This window comes from Neophocaena asiaeorientalis, unplaced genomic scaffold (assembly GCF_003031525.2).
Source record: "Neophocaena asiaeorientalis asiaeorientalis breed wild unplaced genomic scaffold, Neophocaena_asiaeorientalis_V1.1 scaffold114, whole genome shotgun sequence".
NCBI classification, from domain to species: domain Eukaryota; kingdom Metazoa; phylum Chordata; class Mammalia; order Artiodactyla; family Phocoenidae; genus Neophocaena; species Neophocaena asiaeorientalis.
The window spans coordinates 10,618,887-10,636,679 of record NW_020173116.1 but is presented as its reverse complement, the minus strand read 5'-3'; positions in this window follow the sequence as shown (position 1 = coordinate 10,636,679).

Sequence of the window (17,793 nt, the reverse complement as noted above, 5' to 3'; positions counted from 1 at the left end):
TGGCAGCCCTGGCCAACCTCTATACCTCCCCCCACGGTGTCCCCACCCCCTCCCGTCTTTGAGGCAGAAGCTCATTAGAGAGAACAAAGAGGCGCTTTCCTACTGTGTCCGACGCTCTGACATTTCTCTGGGTTTCACTCTCCTTTGGACTTGCCCCAGCTCTTCTGTCGCACTCCTAGGACCGCGGCTCCAAGGGACCAGGTTGGCCGAATGCACAACCATCAAGGAGCCGCCATGCAGAGCAATCCAGGGCTCTTGTCACTCCGAGGCCCTCTGTGGGTCCCTCTGGGAGCTGGTTTGTGTGTGTGCTCCCGCCTGTGTGCTGGGGGTACCTTTGGGAGGACGGGGTGTCCAGCACACACAAGGAGGCGGAGGGGTAAGGGAGCCAGGCCATCTCATCCCGGCAGCAAGAGTCCAGTTTGCTCAAAACACAGTCGGAAGGAATCAGCTCGCTGCGTGGGAGGCCACACCAGCTCTTGACCCTGTCCGCCGAGGTGCAGGTGCAGGGGCTGCACCGCTGTGCTGTTTTCCTCCCATCACATCCAGCTCAGCATTAAGCCTGTTTCTGAACACAGATCCCCACCCTCATCTCGATACTCCCCGTCCAGCTGTGAGCTGATTTCATGTGTCAACCTGGCTAGGCTATGGGACCCAGGTCTTGGACAAACACCAGTCTAGACGTGGCTGTGAAGGTATTTCCAGATGAGGTTCACATTCATATAAGGAGACTGTGAGTAAACCACATTACCCTCCATAATGGGCGTGGACCTCATCCGATCAGGTGAAGGTCTTAATAGAAAAAATACTGAGGTACCTGGGGGACAAGGAATTCTGCCAGCTGATGCTCTTCAGGCTTGAACTGCGACGTCAGCTCTTCCCTTGGTCTCCAGCCAGCCTGCCCTGCAGATTTTGGACTTGTCAGCCCCACAGTGGCATGAGCCAATTTCTTAAGATAAATCTCTCTATATCTATCTATCTATCTACCCATGTATCCATCTATCTACCTATGTATCCATCTATCTATCAAATATGTATCCATCTGTCTACCTATGTATCCGTCTATCTACCTATGTATCCACCTATCTATCTTCCTACCTACGTATCTATCTATCTATCTATTGAGAGGTAATAATGTAACATCCACAGATATCCTCTTTGCGAACCTGACTAATACACCGTCTGAAGTGGCCACAGAGCCCCAGGGGAACAACTCAGAGATGAGGCCAGTGCCAAATTGATGAAGACTGTTTTCCTTCAACAATCTGAGGAGTGATCAGACACTGTTACTTACAATTCTGAGCAGACTGGGCGCAAGGCTGCATTTTTGTCTTCCTGACAACATTGCGCTACGTCTAAGGGCAGTCGGGGTAGGACTGTATTATCACAGATTCCCAGCTGGGGGTATGTCCTGGGTGTCATTTTCCACGTCAAGCTTGAAGACCTAGTTCATCTTAAAACTGAGCTCATTCCTCACTTTCCTTCCAGAGAAACCCATCAATACCTCTTCCAGGGTCCTGAGGAATACCACCAAATTGAAGCCTTTGGGGGATTTCTATTTGTCACATCGTCATTTTCCAGGAGGAGGGCAGGAGAGGCAGGGTCCAGTCTCTATCTGGAAGTATGGGTAGGCTTCTGTGCATCCTTGTTTCTCCATCTGTAAAATGGGCACAGCGCTGGCCCCGTCATCATGGGAGTACAAGGATCACTTGTGTAGAGAGAGGACCAATCAGAGAAATGTCCTCCTTCCTCCTCCTCTCTCCCTCCTGCTCTCTTTTCACTGCTTGCTTTCAAGGGATGAAAAAGGCTCCCCCAGGACTAAGCTGGTAGCTAGCAACTAAGACATCAGTTTAAGCTAAGGTGTGAGATTTTCAGGGCAGCAGGTTTTAACATGTCTGCCTTCCCTGTTACCCCACCTTCCCAGTGCCCGAGTCATTCTAGACCCCCTGCAAGGTCTGGAAATGGGTGGGAATAACCCTGCTCACACTGAAAAGGAGCCCAGGGATAGCTGATGGGAGACCCTCAGGCACTGTGGCGAGACCTAAGAGGAAATGTTTTTAAGGGGAATGGGGGCTCTCTGCACCCTTCAAACCACACGTCATAGGTCAAGGGCCAAGAGACTTGGGTACTAATCCCAGCTCTGCAGTTAATCTTCTAAGTGAACCTGGACAGGTCACTAAATAGGTCTAGGCCTTAGAGCCTTTAGTCTCCTTTTTGTAAAATGGAGATATTATCACACATACACACACACACACACACACACACACAGTTTTTGGCACCAGCATTTTTCAAATGTATTTAGGATCACCTGCCTTGAGTTCCCTGAAGTGTGTGTTAGCATACAGACTCCTCGACCTCATCCTGAGTTTTACTGAATTAGATGTTTTGAGGCCAGGAACCTGCATTTTAAACAAGTGTTCCAAGTGATTCCCACAATTTGTCCCAATCATTCACGTTTATGTGATTCCACCCACTGAGACGATTTCTAGTTCTAATGGAACAGTGAAGAACTGTTCACACACAGGCCGCCTCCTCCTTTTTTCTTTTTTAATTTAAAATGTCAATAGCTTTATTTGAGTCCACGAGGGAGAATTGTATTTAGAGATTTTGTTCTTTTGAGCAGAGGAACGTGGTGGTGGAGTGATTGGCAAATGTCTCCACCGTGTCCAGGCCATTTTCAATGTGACACTGCTGCCTCTTCTTCAAACGGTAGAGTCTATTTCTTTCCCCCTGGAATCTAGGCTGCTCTGTGATTGCTTTGGCCAACAGGACGCAGGGAAAGTGCTGTGTGCCCATTCCAAGCTGAGGCTGGAAGAGGTCCTGCCCGGTCTACTCCCTTGACTCCCTGCCACTGCCCCGTGACCAGGTCCAGGCTGGCCTGCTGGAGGGAGAGAGACCTTAGGAGGGAGAGCCCAGCTGGCCCAGCCATGGACATTCTAGAAGCTTACAGCCAGAAAGCAGCTAATCCCCAAACAAACATGGCAGTGCAGTCAAGACCGGCAGAGCTGTCTGCTGGACCCATGGCTGACTGCAGGTGCTCTACTGAGTCCAGAAGGGCTGCCTCACTGACTTGTAAACTGTAGATTTATAAAATATAGGTTGTACTATGGTTCAGGTATGGTGAGGCAAACAGAGCGGGAGAAGACTGCCACTGAAAAGAAAGTTTGTTATACTTACAGATCCCAAGAGAAGGGGGCCCACCACACGATGGTGGGGCCACATGGGAAAGCACCAGGGTCAGTCAGGAGTCGGGGGGACGTGAGCAAGAGGCCGTACTGTGGTTTCCACGGAAGGAAGGACTGAGGCGGGGTAATCCAGCTTAGGATTCGCCAGTCCCAATCATTTCAGCGGGCTCTGGGGCATTAGGGCTGTCCCTAGTTGTCTGGTACCTGGCCCCGTGGTGGTTAGGACAGAGGACAGTGGCCCAGAGTGTGGGAGCCCCCTAAAGGTGGCGGTTAGGATGTGGGCTCTGGATCGGTTGGTTTGCATGTGAAAGGTACACATGCAGGTGAGTCACCTGCTGTCTCTAGGAATTAGCCAACCTGGGAGGGGCGGTCCCTGCAGGGTCAGCGAGGAGGCCCCAGACATCAAAGCATCGGTAAATAAAAGGTATGGACTACTCAGCTGTGAGTAACAGTAAATCAATATTTCTTTAAGCCACTGAGTGTTGAGGTAGTTGGTGATGGCGGCAACAACTGATCCCTGCAAATACGGATGAGAACATTGACAATGAAAAGGTTGCTGATGACACAGCATCTGCGCATGTTTCTAACCTTTCATCCTGAAACTAAAACCCAGGCAGCAGGGAGAAGTGGGGTGGGCTGGAGTGGTCCAGCGGCCCTGGGTAACTCGCCCCCATTCTAATGTGTCTAATTTGCTGATGATTTTCCCAAGTCAACTGTTCCAGGAAATTCGATGGTGTTGTCAACGGCTACTACCCCACGTCAAGCCCCAATGTTCCCTTACCCTCCTGTGTCCCTGCAGAAAGCGGTGGCGGTCCAGGCTTAAACATCTGCAAAACCAACACGGAAAGCCCTGACTCTCTGCTCTCAGGAAGTTGTTTCTTAGAGCAGAGATTGTCTAGGAGGAGGGTGTCTACCCGCAGATTTCATCCCAGTCAGGGACATGGAAGGAGCCACGTATGCTGGTGTGAAAAAAGCCTAGTCAACATTACAGAAACATATAGTATTACAAAGTAGGTTTTAAAAGCTATTAGTCGTTGTAGTGTAAACAACCCAAAGTAAAGCTCAAGAGAAGTTTTTTGGGTGAAGGAAGTAGCAAATGTATAGTGAGTTTCAGCTGGGGACCTTTCAGGATTTGAGGGTGGGGTGGGAACAGGGTGAGATCTGTCCATTCACAAGAAGGGGCCTGCGTTATAAAAGTTTAGAAGCTCTGTCTTGGAGGACTGTGTGGTACCCTGTGTCCCCTTCACAGCAAGGTTTGAATGGTCTCCCTATGACGACAATGAGTGGGGTTTTAACAATGGAAATAATAACTGCGTCACAAAGCGCCCACAGCTGCTGTCACTCAGAGCTCTTGCCTTATTAACATCCTGGAAATGCACTAAAACCCATTAAAAAAACCCTTTTGCAGATTCCTAATTAAGCAAATTATATTTCGAGGTGGTAGATTTAATGGAACTTAAAGTAAATACCAAACTTGGTCAAAATTAATCAAGTCCCCTGAACATTCCTGGCAGATCTCTCTGAAATGGACACATCACGCAAATCACAAATGCATCTAGAGAGGAAGAAGTCTCCTCTGTAGCGCATATCCCAGTTTTCCGCGTCCTTCTGTGTTTCTCTTTCTGTGAGTCTCCCTTACTGCTCACACAGGACACTCACGACACTTCCGAGAGCAGCGGGTTGCAGGGTTTCCCCACATTGAACGATCCTCTGTGACAGCAGCTGGGTGTCCTACAATTTAACTTAGTTCTGACACAATACCTGGAGAGAGTGTCAGATCCCATAGGTATGGGCTCAGCGCCCCCGAGACTGTTCCCACCCACTTCAGATGCCAGTTGCAAGTCACAGGCCTCCAGGTTCCTCACAGTTTCTGTCCCATTTGGCTACAAATCAGAGTCCCATGACCTCCTCCTCAGGTTCAATTAATTTGCTAGAGTGGCTCACAGAACTCAGGGAAACGCCTACTTATGTTTACCAGTCTGTTAAAGGATATGATAAAGGATACAGGTGACCAGCCAGATGAAGAGATACACAGGGCGAAGTCTGGGGGAAAATGGGGGTGTATCACCCTCCCAGTGTGGATATATTTGCCAACCTGGAAGCTCTCTGAACCCCCTACTATTGGGATTGTATGGAGGCTTCCTCACGCGGGCATGATCCATCATTAACTCCATTTCCACCCCCTCTCTGGTGGATGGGGTGGGGCTGAAAACTCCAAGCTTCTAATCATGCCTTGGTCTTTCCAGGACCAGCCCCCTTCTAGGAGCCCACTCAGAGTTGCCTCATTAGAACAAAAGATGCTAGTGTTTTTATCACTTAGGAAATTACAAGAGTTTTAGGAGCTCTGTGCCAGGAACCGGGGGCAGAGACAAATATATATTTTCTATCATCTCCCAGCATCCCACCCAGCTCCCACGCGGTACTCCAGGAACAAGAGTTAATGTTGCTTCCCAGGGAGCTGCACCGATGTTTGGAGAGGCTTGGGCAGTTGAAAAAGGGCCTCTGGCTTTCCCACAGCTAGTTGGGAAGCACCTCCCTGTGCTTGAAGACTTTCACACTGTTGACCAAAGGTTTTAGTTGAGATCCATCCCATGGGCCACTCCTGCACGAGTAGCAAGGAAGGGATGAGAATGGTGTCAGGGGAGGGCGGAGTCATCACCAGGCACACAGAGGAAAAGTATAAATGAGCCAAACTGTGCTTCTGAGAAGGGGGACCAATAGGAGAAGATAGCCAGTGCCTGTGACACCTGGTGGGTGTTTCTACTTGCAAAAATGCCAGATGCGGGCTTCCCTGGTGGCGCAGTGGTTGAGAATCTGCCTGCCGATGCAGGGGACACGGGTTCGTGCCCCGGTCCGGGAAGATCCCACATGCCGCGGAGCGGCTGGGCCCGTGAGCCATGGCCGCTGAGCCTGCGTGTCCGGAGCCTGTGCTCTGCAACGGGAGAGGCCACAACAGTGAGAGGCCCACATACCGCAAAAAAAACAAAAAAAAACCCAGATGCTAAAGGGCAAAGCTGCCAGGCGGAGGGAGGGGGTTGGGGACAGGGTGGGGCCCCTGAAGGGCAGAAGGCACACAATATGGAACTGGGGGTCCATGTGTCAAGCAGATGGTCTTATCTTTGGGGCCTGACTGCGTTGCGGTTTCGGGGGGAAAATCCAATTCCATGGCACTGCTCAGGGACAAAGAGGTTGTGCTCTGCACCAGTGGCCCTGGGGCGCTTGGTTTCTTCCTCACCTCCGTGTCTGATGTTACAGGACACCTCCCTTCCCTGGGCCCAGTCAGTCCAGACCCTACAGTGAGGTTCAAGTGGTCTGTCTACTTAGACAAGCAATGAATAAGAATGTGGGGGTCATGACACAGGCAAGTGTGTGAAAGAAAAACGCACGGGGTGGTCCGCTCCCTGTGACTCATTCAGGGGTCAGGGGCGGACAACCTCCTGCCACCATACTTCTAGACAGCTTGCCCTCGGTGAGGGGTTCACTGCAAAAGTGATTTATCTTCCTGAGTCTGCGTTGCTCAGACTGTTTCTAGTATCTGCCAGTATCCCTTGAGTCAACCTGACAGGGCCCTTTCTTCTACAGAGTGAAGGGCTGGGGTGTCACCCAAGCACCCCAAGAGCCCTCCCTAAGGTTGTTGATGGCCTTCTGCTGGGCAATACCTGTGGCCATGTTGAGAAAGCTGATCTCCCTGAGATCGGGTTTTCAGAGTCAACTACGGTTGGAAAGAGGAAAGGAAAGGAAGTTAGAAGACAGGATGCAACAGCAAGGCATGAGTTTCATTCTTTTTTTTTTTGCGGTACGTGGGCCTCTCACTGTTGTGGCCTCTCCGGTTGCGGAGCACAGGCTCCGGACGCGCAGGCTCAGCGGCCATGGCTCACGGGCCCAGCTGCTCCGCGGCATGTGGGATTTTCCTGGACCGGGGCACGAACCTGTGTCCCCTGCATTGGCAGGAGGACTCTCAACCACTGCGCCACCAGGGAAGCCCTCTTTTTTGTTTTTGATAAATGTAAAACAATGCCACTTTTCCCACTATTTTTGGTTTTATTTTTCCTAAGGAAAAATGTTCTGTTAATATGCAATGAGTTTATCATTATCGTTTTTAAATAAATTAAGAATAGTTTAGAATCTTCTTAGTTTTATTTTCTGTATTAGCAATATATGTAACCCTTATAAGCGAAAGCTCTTTGGAGTCCTCAATAAACTTTTTTTTTTTTTTTTAACATCTTTACTGGATGTGTTAGTTTCCGCTAATAACTTTTAGTGGCATCAAGGAATCCTAAGACCAGAAAGCGATGAGAACTACTGGCCTAAATGATGGTTCATTGTCTTTACTTTACCCATCTCCCACAGCCAAGCAATGTGTGTTAGAAATGCTTTCAAAGTTTCCATAGTTCTCCTAAATCTACTACGTGAAGTTATAACAACATCCTCTATCATCTCCAGATGTATGCTGAGCGTGAACCATGAGCCTGGCACCATTCTATGTCTTGAGAACACAGGATCTAAATTGGAATTTGAAACTGGATTCAAATTTACAATAAAATGGGCCAACAAAGGCAATTGGTATAAGGACCGGAGACGTTTCTGCAGACTTTGAAGACACCACCAGGGATGGGGGTGGACCTGGGGTAGGCACAGCAGTCCTAGATACTTGACTTTGTCTTGGATGTTGGCTTTGTCTCTAGGAGCAGCCTAAGTGGCTTTGTCTGGAAGCGCCCAGGGAAAGGCCTGGGCCATCTGTTTTAAGATCAGGAGGACATTTGGTGGGCACTCTGAGAAACTTCCTCTGCTGTGGATGGAGAGGGCTGTTTATGGATTTCTGGAGGAGGCACTGTTGTCTGAGTCTCTGTGCTTGCCCTACTCAGAAAAATGTTCAGATTTCTTTTTACGGCGCCACATGCAGGATCATTCTATCGCAAGTAATGCATATGTATCTGTTTAATTTTAACTCAAGCTCTTTATCAAAAGGCAAGTTCATTTACTCGGAGCCTAGACAGAAGGTTTTCCCAGTCCTGACACCTTGCTTATTTGCTACTTAAAGACTTTTGGAAGAAAAGAACAGATTTTTGCATTTTGTTCCCTTTCTTACTTCAGGGAAAAAAAATTTTTTAAACCCACACAACTGTCCTAATTGGAAAGCATTCTTGATCTATTTCATGGCAGTCTGTTTATTGCTGGTAAGTGTCCAAGAACACTTGGCCCCTAGTCCTGACAAGGCTGTTCTCCAACAACATTCCAACTTTGTTCCAGAGCTGTTGGAGCTTCACAGCAGCCTGGAAATCCCCGTGCAGGGCCCCAGATGACATGCAGGGGCACTGGCCTCCTCTCCCGGGCCTGTCCTCAGCTCTCCTTTGGGCCCACCCAGGCCGCTCTGTCATGTTAGCATCCCTGTCCCCTTCTGGAAGCTCACCCAGCCTTCTCTCTCTGCACAGGGCTGGCCCACGCCAATGTCTCCTCACTCCACATGTGGGCCTGGGCACTGGAAGGTCGGGGTGGCCACAGTCTAACTCTGGAATCAACCAGAGCCCCTGGGGTGGTGCGTGCACCCAGGACAACTCCAGCCTGCACAGAGCTGCTTGGGTTAAGGCCTTGCGTGATAGGAAGGTACCTGTTAAAGGGAATGAGATGGGACTGGAGCAGGGCAAAATGTGGGGTGGTAGGGTAGGTGGAAAAAACAAGGTGTCTTCACAAACTCATTGTGACCAGAGAAAGTAAGCATGAAGGATGGCCTTGGGGTTGGTGCGGGGCAGAGAAGCCACCAAGACAGTATGCAGTCATGGTGAGGATTCTTAATGCAGGAGAGCAGAGCAGGACCCTAGAGACAGTCCAGACCAGGTGGCACACCAGGGGCCTGCCGATGTGTTCTGTGTGTTCTCTGTGTGTGTGTGTGTGTGTGTGTGTGTGTGTGTGTGTGTGTGTGTGTGCGTGCATGTTTCCCCTTAGTTGATATGGATGGCTTTTGGATGGCACATGTGTTCTCCACTTCGCTAAAGCTCCCACCACTTCTGGTTGTCTCCACTGACTGTCCTTCTCACTAATGTACATTACCACATTACCTGCTGGAACAGGGCTACCAGAGTCAGAGATGGGGAAGGAGAGTGATGGAGGAAGACTGGACCCCCATCATGCCTCAAGCAGCACCTGGCTAAATGCCTCGAGAAGGAGAGCGTGGAAGCTTAGCGTTGACTCCCCCAAATTATCAGATTTGGAAATGAGCATGGTGGTGGTGCTTATTTCTCCTCGTGGAAATCATACACAGCTTCAAGGAGTCTAATTTGCACTGATATTTAGAGATGGATACAATCTGTAGCCTCTAAAACATGTGTAAGGGCTGCCAAGAACAGAAACCTCACAGGAAGAGTTACAGGAGTGTCTAGGGGCTCGTGGCAGTGGGGCTTAGAAAGTGCGAGCACAACTACACTTCCTGAAGGTGGGGTGCTCATCTTCCCTTGTTTGCGCTGGCTGGTGAAGGACCTGGAAGTCCTAAGACGGGCAGCAGGAGCCCTTGTGGACCAGGTCTGATTCAGAGAAGCTGAAGAGGCAGAACCCTATAGAGAGTCACACAATATTTTCAGAAAGCAGTCCATCTCTGTGGAAACAGAGAAAGAGAGATCCTTTGGGTTTAAGAATTCTAGAAAGCTTGCCCCACCTCTGGTTAGAACTTCTTGCAAAACAAGCTGTATTTAGGAAAGTTCAACCCATATGCTCTATATGTAATGAAAAAGGAAACAGAATACTTTTGATAAAACATAAGACACAAAGAGCAGCAAATCATGTCAACAGAAGAACACGCACCAGAAAAATACAGCCCGGAAGACAGAAAATTACGATCAAACATTTCACCATGAATTAGAAGCAAAACAGAACAAAAAAAAAAACCTTAACAAAACAATTTTCTCTCTGAAGGAAAACCACAAAGCACAAAAGCAGGAACTCAAAAGATGACAAGGCAATGCAAGGTGATAAAGTAGGACTAGAAGACTCAGAAAAGAAGTAGAAAAAAATAAAGCCGTCACACAAATGAAGACAAAACTGGAAGGAGAAAAAGGGAGCAGAGTCACTGCAGAAAACACTGTAAGGGATGCAAAGGACAGAAATGTGAAATGCAAACTAAATGAAATAGAGTTAAGGAGTTTAAAAGGATTAGAGAGAAAATGACAATGACGGCAGGAAGTCTAAGGAAAACCAACATACGCAAAACTGGAGTCCCTGAAGAGATCAAAGCAATGCAATGTAACAAATATTTTTAAATATAACTCAAAACATTTCCTAAAATAAAACAAGACTTGAATCTACTTATTGAACGTTCACAACACTTACTAGGGAAACCTGATTCAGGACAGTTACCCCATAAGACATGCCTACTCAAGTTACTGGACTTAAAGAAGGTATCCTTTGGGCAGTAAAGCATAAAAAAATCAAGTCACTTACAAGGAGTGAAAAAATCAGGTGGAACTCAGACCTCACAAAAACAGCATTTCACATTAGAAGGGAATAGAGCAACATTTAGAAGATATTTAAGGAAAGTGTAAACCAAAATGTTTATATCATCCAAGCTGTTAGACAATTCTAAAGGCTAGAGCAAACCACTTGAACATTCAAGAACTCAGAAAACATGGTTCCCATGAGCCCTTCTTGAGGAAAAGACCAGAAAATGAACTTCGGCCCACTGAGAGTCAACTACGGAAACTTTAGCCTGAAGTCTCACGGTAAGCATTGATTATATTGAGTTTAGATCCAAGAGCAAATGTAATGTGACGATTAGAGTAACAACACAGAATGTAAAGGTTATGTACTCTGACAATGCAGAAATAGTACAAATCATAAAAACTGGGGTGGGAAACGAGTAAAGATGACAGGAAGTTGATAACTGCCATACCTACAAAACCAGGGAGACAAAGGAAAGAATTTAAAACTAAAGAATCAAATAGTAGACATATAAATTTTTTAACATCTTTATTGGAGTATAATTGCTTTACAATGTTGTGTTAGTTTCTGCTGTATAACAAAGTGAGCCAGCTATACATGTACATATAGCCCCATATCTCCTCCCTCTTGCGTCTCCCTCCCACCCTCCCTATCCCACAGAGTCCAAAGTAAAAACTGATAGATAATGTTATTGAGTAAAGTCAGGAAGTGGAGGAATGGCAGGAGAAAGGGAAGAAAGTACATACTAATTTTATCATTGTTCAATACTGCTTAAAAAGCAGATGTCTGAGGGGGTTATATGATGATGTGATTATAAAGATAATCAATAGAATGACATTACAAATCTTTCTAAATACCAGAACTTCTCTTCTTTTGAGGACTTTTCTCCTCCACTCCCTTCTCTTTATTACCTCACCCTGACCCCCTACCCCTCAGGAAACAAATAGACCTTATATGGAAACATTTTAAAACAATATATTCAGGGAACAAAATAATATAACAGATATACGATAAAACTCATCTATCACAGGACTTCCCTGGTGGCGCAGTGGTTAAGAATCTGCCTGCCAATGCAGGGGACACGGGTTCGAGCCCTGGTCCAGGAAGATCCCACATGCTGCAGAGCAACTAAGCCTGTGCGCCACAACTACTGATCCTGTGCTCTAGAGCCTGCGAGCCATAACTACTGAGCCTGCATGCTGCAACTACTGAAGCCCACGCTCCTGGAGCCTGTGCTCCGCAGCTAGAGAAGGCACCGCAATGAGAAGCCTGTGCACCGCAACAAAGAGTGGCCCCCGCTCGCCGCGACTGAAGAAAGTCTGCGCACAGCAACGAAGACCCAACGCAGCCAAAAAAATAACCAAACTCATCTATCACATCAACAGACATAAATGGGATTAACTCATATAAATGGGCTTACATCATAAAGCACAATCCAATTCTATGCTGTTTAAACACAACATATCTAAAACAGTGAACATAACATTTCAAAATGAAGAGGATGGACACGGTGTACTGGGCAAGCACAAACCAAAAGAAAGCACGTGTTGTCAGACTGCCTTCAAAGAAAGGGAAACTCATGATAAAAATCATATGGGGCGGAGGACACTAAGGGGTACGTCACACAATGGAGACAGAGGAGTTAATGAAGATCTACGTGTAAAATCACGTAGCAGCAATATCCATGAGGCAGAAGCTAGAAAAGACATAAGCAGAAAGAGAAACACACTGTGGTGGGAAACTTTTCAATTCTATTCATTCATGTCAGAATTTATATCGGGTAGCAAAAATAAGTAAAAATTAAGAGTGTTGATCTGACTGATACATGTCAGAATCTATCTCCTGAAAATGGAGAATTTACCTGCTCTTCAAGGGTCAGTGAAAACTGATAACATAATAGGCCATACTGAAAATCTTAACTAATTCCCAAAAGTAGGAACAGTACTGGGCAAAATCCTCTGATCATCTGCTCACCCTAGACATCGATTACAAAATAGAGCAATAGAAGAGATTCTTCTATCTGAAATTTTAAAAAAGATAAACAACTCTCTCCTAAACAACTATTAGGTCAATGACAATTAAAAAAACTATACAACAGAACCTGTGAATTATAGCTGAAGCAAGCCTCAAAGGAAAATGTATATCCTTAAATATTTATGTTAATAAAAATAGAAAGAAGAAAACAAATGATTTTAAACATCTAACTCAATTTTTAAACTCTGCTTATTTTTAAACCCAAACTTCAACCCTAATGTGATAAGATAGATTTATGAAGGTACAATTAATGTACAATAAACAGCACATATTTAAAATGTGAAATTTGGCGAATTGTGACGTAGGTAGCCACCTGTGAAACCATCACCACAAACTAGATAATGAGCATATCCATCACCCCCAGAAGTTTCTGAGGTTCTTTTGTAATCATCTCCGTCTTTTCTCTCCATTCCTGTCCCCAATAACCGATCTAATTTCTGTCAATATAAATTTGTTTGTACATTCTAGAATTTTAAATAAATAGAATCATAGAGTATATATTCTTTTTGTCTAGCTCCCTTCCCTCAGCATAATTATTTTGAGATTCACTGAACTAGTTACAGATGTAATGATGTGATGTCTGGGCTGTGCCTCAAACTTACCTGACTGGAGACAGCAGGTGGAGGTGAAAGTGAACGAAGATTGGCTACAAACTGGTAATTACTGAAGCTAGATCACGAGCACCTGACAGTTCATCACACTATTCTGGCTACTTATATAAATATTTCAAATTTTCCTTAAGAAAAAGTTTTTAAAAAAATTACTTCTTCAGCTCCATCTTGCTCTTGTGCTATTTTCTGTTTTTGTTTTTTAATCGGGTTATGGTTGTTTTACAATGTTGTGTTAGTTTCTACTGTACAGCGAAGTGGAGTTCCCCGTGCTATACAGCAGGTTCTTATTAGTTATCTATTTTACACATATCAGTGTATATATGTCAATCCCAATCTCCCAATTCATCCCACCACCAACCCCCCTGATTTCCCCCCTTGGTGTCCATACATTTGTTCTCTACATCTGTGTCTATTTCTGCCTTGCAAACCGGTTGCTATTTCATGTTATACTCCATGTCTTGAATTCTTGTCTATTACTATCATTCAAAGTAATGTCCCTTGAATCTACTTTCTGAGATTTTGAAGTTCAAACTTATTATCTGCTGGTCTCCAAAACAGTGAATCACGTCTCTTCAAAACAAAACGAAACAAAACAAATCCTCCTGCTGATTTAAGTGTTTAAAGTGCTGGTTTCTAGACATCACGGATACTCAGGGCCGAGGCAGGGCACGTGTGGAACAACTAGATGTTTTCTGTCTTGGGGACACAGAGGGCGAGACCGGCATCTGATGACAGACACAGCCCTCTGAGGGGAGACATATGTGCAGGAGAAGCGGGGGATTCGCCAGCCGACGTGGTGGTCTTGTTTCTCAGGGGAAGGAAGTGTGAGGGAAGATTGTGGGCTAGAGGTGATGTAGTTACTATCAATGAAATCCAGTGACTGGAAGAATTGTAAACAATGAACCATGATGTCTGCACATTTTTTTTTTAATTAAAGTGTTATTTTAAAAAGTTAGGAAAACCAAAATGACCAAAAGAAACAGACCAAAACAGTGCTCCAATTTCCTTTGGCGTTAATGAGAATTTGCCTGTTAGGGAGAGCTGGTCAGCTCCTCCTTTTACACTGAATGGCTCTCTATTTGTTCCAGTTTCCTCTCTGTGAAAAGCAGACACCACGATTTGCTTAAGGTGTTGCATGTATGTCAGAGTTGGTTATCCCTGAGGGGACTGCCTCAGTGGAATAACTGGTGGGGTGGACGGTTTACATTTCTGGCTCCAAGGGATCACTGCCCGCTGGGACTGTCCACGATGTCCCTGGGCTTGGCCATGTGACTTGCTTTGGGCAAAGGGTCGTCAGCAAGAGGGATGAAAGCAGAGGCTTGCAAAGTGGGGCTTGTCCTTGGGAACCAGCCGCCATGCTGTGAAGACACTCAAGCCAGGCACGTGGAAAGACCACGTGAGTTAAACAAGAGGCCACAGCCTTCCAGCCGGCCCGGCAAAGCACCAGAGCAGAGGCACGCTGGACGTCCCAGCCATCTGACTGCAAGCCCATGAGAGACCCCACGCAAGACGAGCAGAGGAAACCTCCAGCGGAGCCCCAGTCAACCCACTGAGTCATGAGAAATAATAAAATGGTTACTTTCAGCCAGTAGATCTGAGTGGCTTCTCATACAGCAGGGGTAACTGAGAGAATCCGCGTATATGTGACTGTGCGGGTCTCTGGAAAGCCACTAAAAATTTGCAGGTGAGCTGCAGCTTCAGAGAATTAGGCCCGAAAACGGAACTTCTGCAACTATTAAGATCATTATTTGCTTTCAGCACAAGGTCAGATTTAGAAAATCCCTCTCACACGTCACTTTTCTGGAACACAGCTGTTGGTGCCCAAGAGACAGCGCACCCAGAGGGGCCCAGAGAAGGTGATACTGGAAAAGTCTGAGGTTAACATGACTGACCTCGGCTTTTCAGCAGAATAAGACACCGCAGGGGTGTCAGCCCTGGGCTGCTCAGCCCGCTTCACAGAGCAAACGAGAGCCGCTCAGGGTGGTACTGCAGAGACAAGAAAACAAACGTAAGGTAGATAGCTAGTGGGAAGCAGCCGCATAGCACAGGGAGATCAGCTCGGTGCTTTATGACCACCTAGAGGGGTGGGATAGGGAGGGTGGGAGGGACGGAGATGCAAGAGGGAAGAGATATGGGAACATATCTATATGTATAACTGATTCACTTTGTTATAAAGCAGAAACTAACACACCATTGTAAAGCAATTATACCCCAATAAAGATGTTAAAAAAAAAAAAAAGAAAACCCGGTCCAGATGCAGGGGAGGCTGCGGAGGTGACGGGACCCCTGGCCCGGGAGCGGGAAAGGGACACGTCAGCTTCTAGACGCCGGGTCAGGAGCTGTGGAGCTGATGGGGACGGGTTCACATTAGTGGGGGATGGAGAGCCCCACCAGGGTGTGTGTGACAGCACACGGGACACCGACAGCAGGGCTCCAGTCACAGAAGGAAAAGCCCGAGAGAACGAACGCATTCCGTGAAAGCCCTGCCCTGGGCTGCACCGCATTCATTTCCCAAGCGAGTGAAGTGGTTCTAGCTCACTGCAGTGGGTCCAAACAGACCCCACCCCCCATTTCCTGGGTGTGGGTGCTGTGGGCAGATGCCAGGAGGAATCGAAAAGAAGTCGTGCTATTTCGGGTGTTAGGATCTGCCGGAACGCCAAGGCAGCAATATGTCTGCCCGAGTGAAATTCCCGCTCTCCAGACACCGGCTTGATCTGGGGCTTCCAGGTAGTAATCCGCCTTTCCAGGTGCTCCGCTGTGTGGCCCCCTCCCTTCCACCCGCCTCTCAGCACCTGGCTCCTGCTCTGACCCTGGGCAGCCACCGGCCAGGCCCAAGTTCAAGTCAATCTCCAAGCGCTTTTCACCTCCTGGGCTCTTGTGAGGGTGGGCAGGATGGGATGGTGTCATCACAGCTGTGGGCAAGGCTGATGTTTGCCAAGAAGGTTCCAGATGGATGGGCTCTGTCCCCAGTTAACTAGATCAGGAATCCAAATAGAAAACCCAAGAAGAGTGGCCAAGGGGGCCAGTTCAGGCCCGTACTGCCCGCTGACCAGTGCACATCAGGAAAAGGAGGTCATCCGGACAAGAAGGAGAAGCTATTTTGGGGAAAGAGAAGGCAAAATGCATGTCAGTAGACAAGACAGGACGGACCTCCGGTAATACGCCTGTGTATATATATTTCATTTTGCAGGGTTTCGCCGAGCTCAGAGGCAGAGCCCTATTTTTAGCGTCTATTGTGTGAGGCTATGGCACGGGTGTGCAGAGCTGCAGTTTTCTTTTGACAATGATTCCATTTTAAATAGGGAAAGAAGGTAATGAGGGCAAAAATAATCACTATTTTCAGGCCTCGAAATTCAGGGTGTTTGAAACAGGGTTTTCTAAAATGCCAAGCCTAGTGGAAGAACCATTTTCCCCTCTTGCCTTTCAGCCCTGGTCTCCTAACACATGACACTCACCCAGGAGACCAGCAGTGGTCCCGGCTTCCTCCCGGTGCCCGGCTCAGGGCCCAGCTGTCTGATTTCCAGTATTTAACACGGGAGAGGAGAAAGGAGGAGCGGCAGGGGCCCCGCTACCACGGAGAAGCTCAAACTTTGCACCTTGGAATGCAGATTCCCAGCCCCTGCTCCACAGAGGGTCTGATTCCACTGCTCTGGGAGAGGTCTAGGAATATAAATCTGGCTTCTTTTTCTTTTTTTTTTTCAAACCAAGCATCTCCAGGGATTGGGTGTGGACAGTCCCTTGACCTCACTTTGAGAGACTTCCCCTTGAAGCCAGTGCCTAGAAATTACACTCATGAGTTCACGATCATGGAGGAGTCTGGGAGTTTGGAGCAAGAAGGCGCTGACCATAGGATTGGATACGGCTGAAGGGGTGAGGGCGAGACCCCTGTGACATGGTGATTATATACATTTGGTCTTTGTCCCCTTCCTAGCACAGAGCTCCTAAAACCCTGGAAATTTCCTAAGTGCTAAAGGTATCTTTTGTTATGTTAATGAGGTGACTTTTGGAAGCACCCAAGGAGAGAAGCTGGTTGTCACTGGAACCAACCATGTAATTAGAGAGTTGAAAGTTTCAGTCCCAACTCCCTACCTCTGGGGAAGGGCTGGAGTTCAGTCACCAATGGCCAATGATTGAATCAATCAAGTCTCTGTAAGGAAGCCTTCAGAAAAACCCGAAAGGTCGGGGTGCGGAGAGCTTCTGGCTTGGTGAACACATGGAGATTTGGGGAGAGGAAGGCACTGGAGAGCACAGAATCTCCCAGCTTCTTCCCCAAACCTTGCCCTGTGCATAAATGCTTCCCTCTGTCTGTTCCAGGTAGAAGTTGTACCCTTTATATCACGCCAGTAACCTGGTTAGTAAAATGTTTCTCTGAGCTCTGTGAGCAGCTCCAGCAAATTAACTGAACCCAAGGAGGGGGTGGTTGGAACCTCCAATCTATAGTCAGAAGCACAGGTGACGACCTGGATTTGCAACTGGCATCTGAAGGGGTTGGGGGGTGGTCTTGTAGGACTGAGCTCTTAATCTACAGCAGCGGTCCC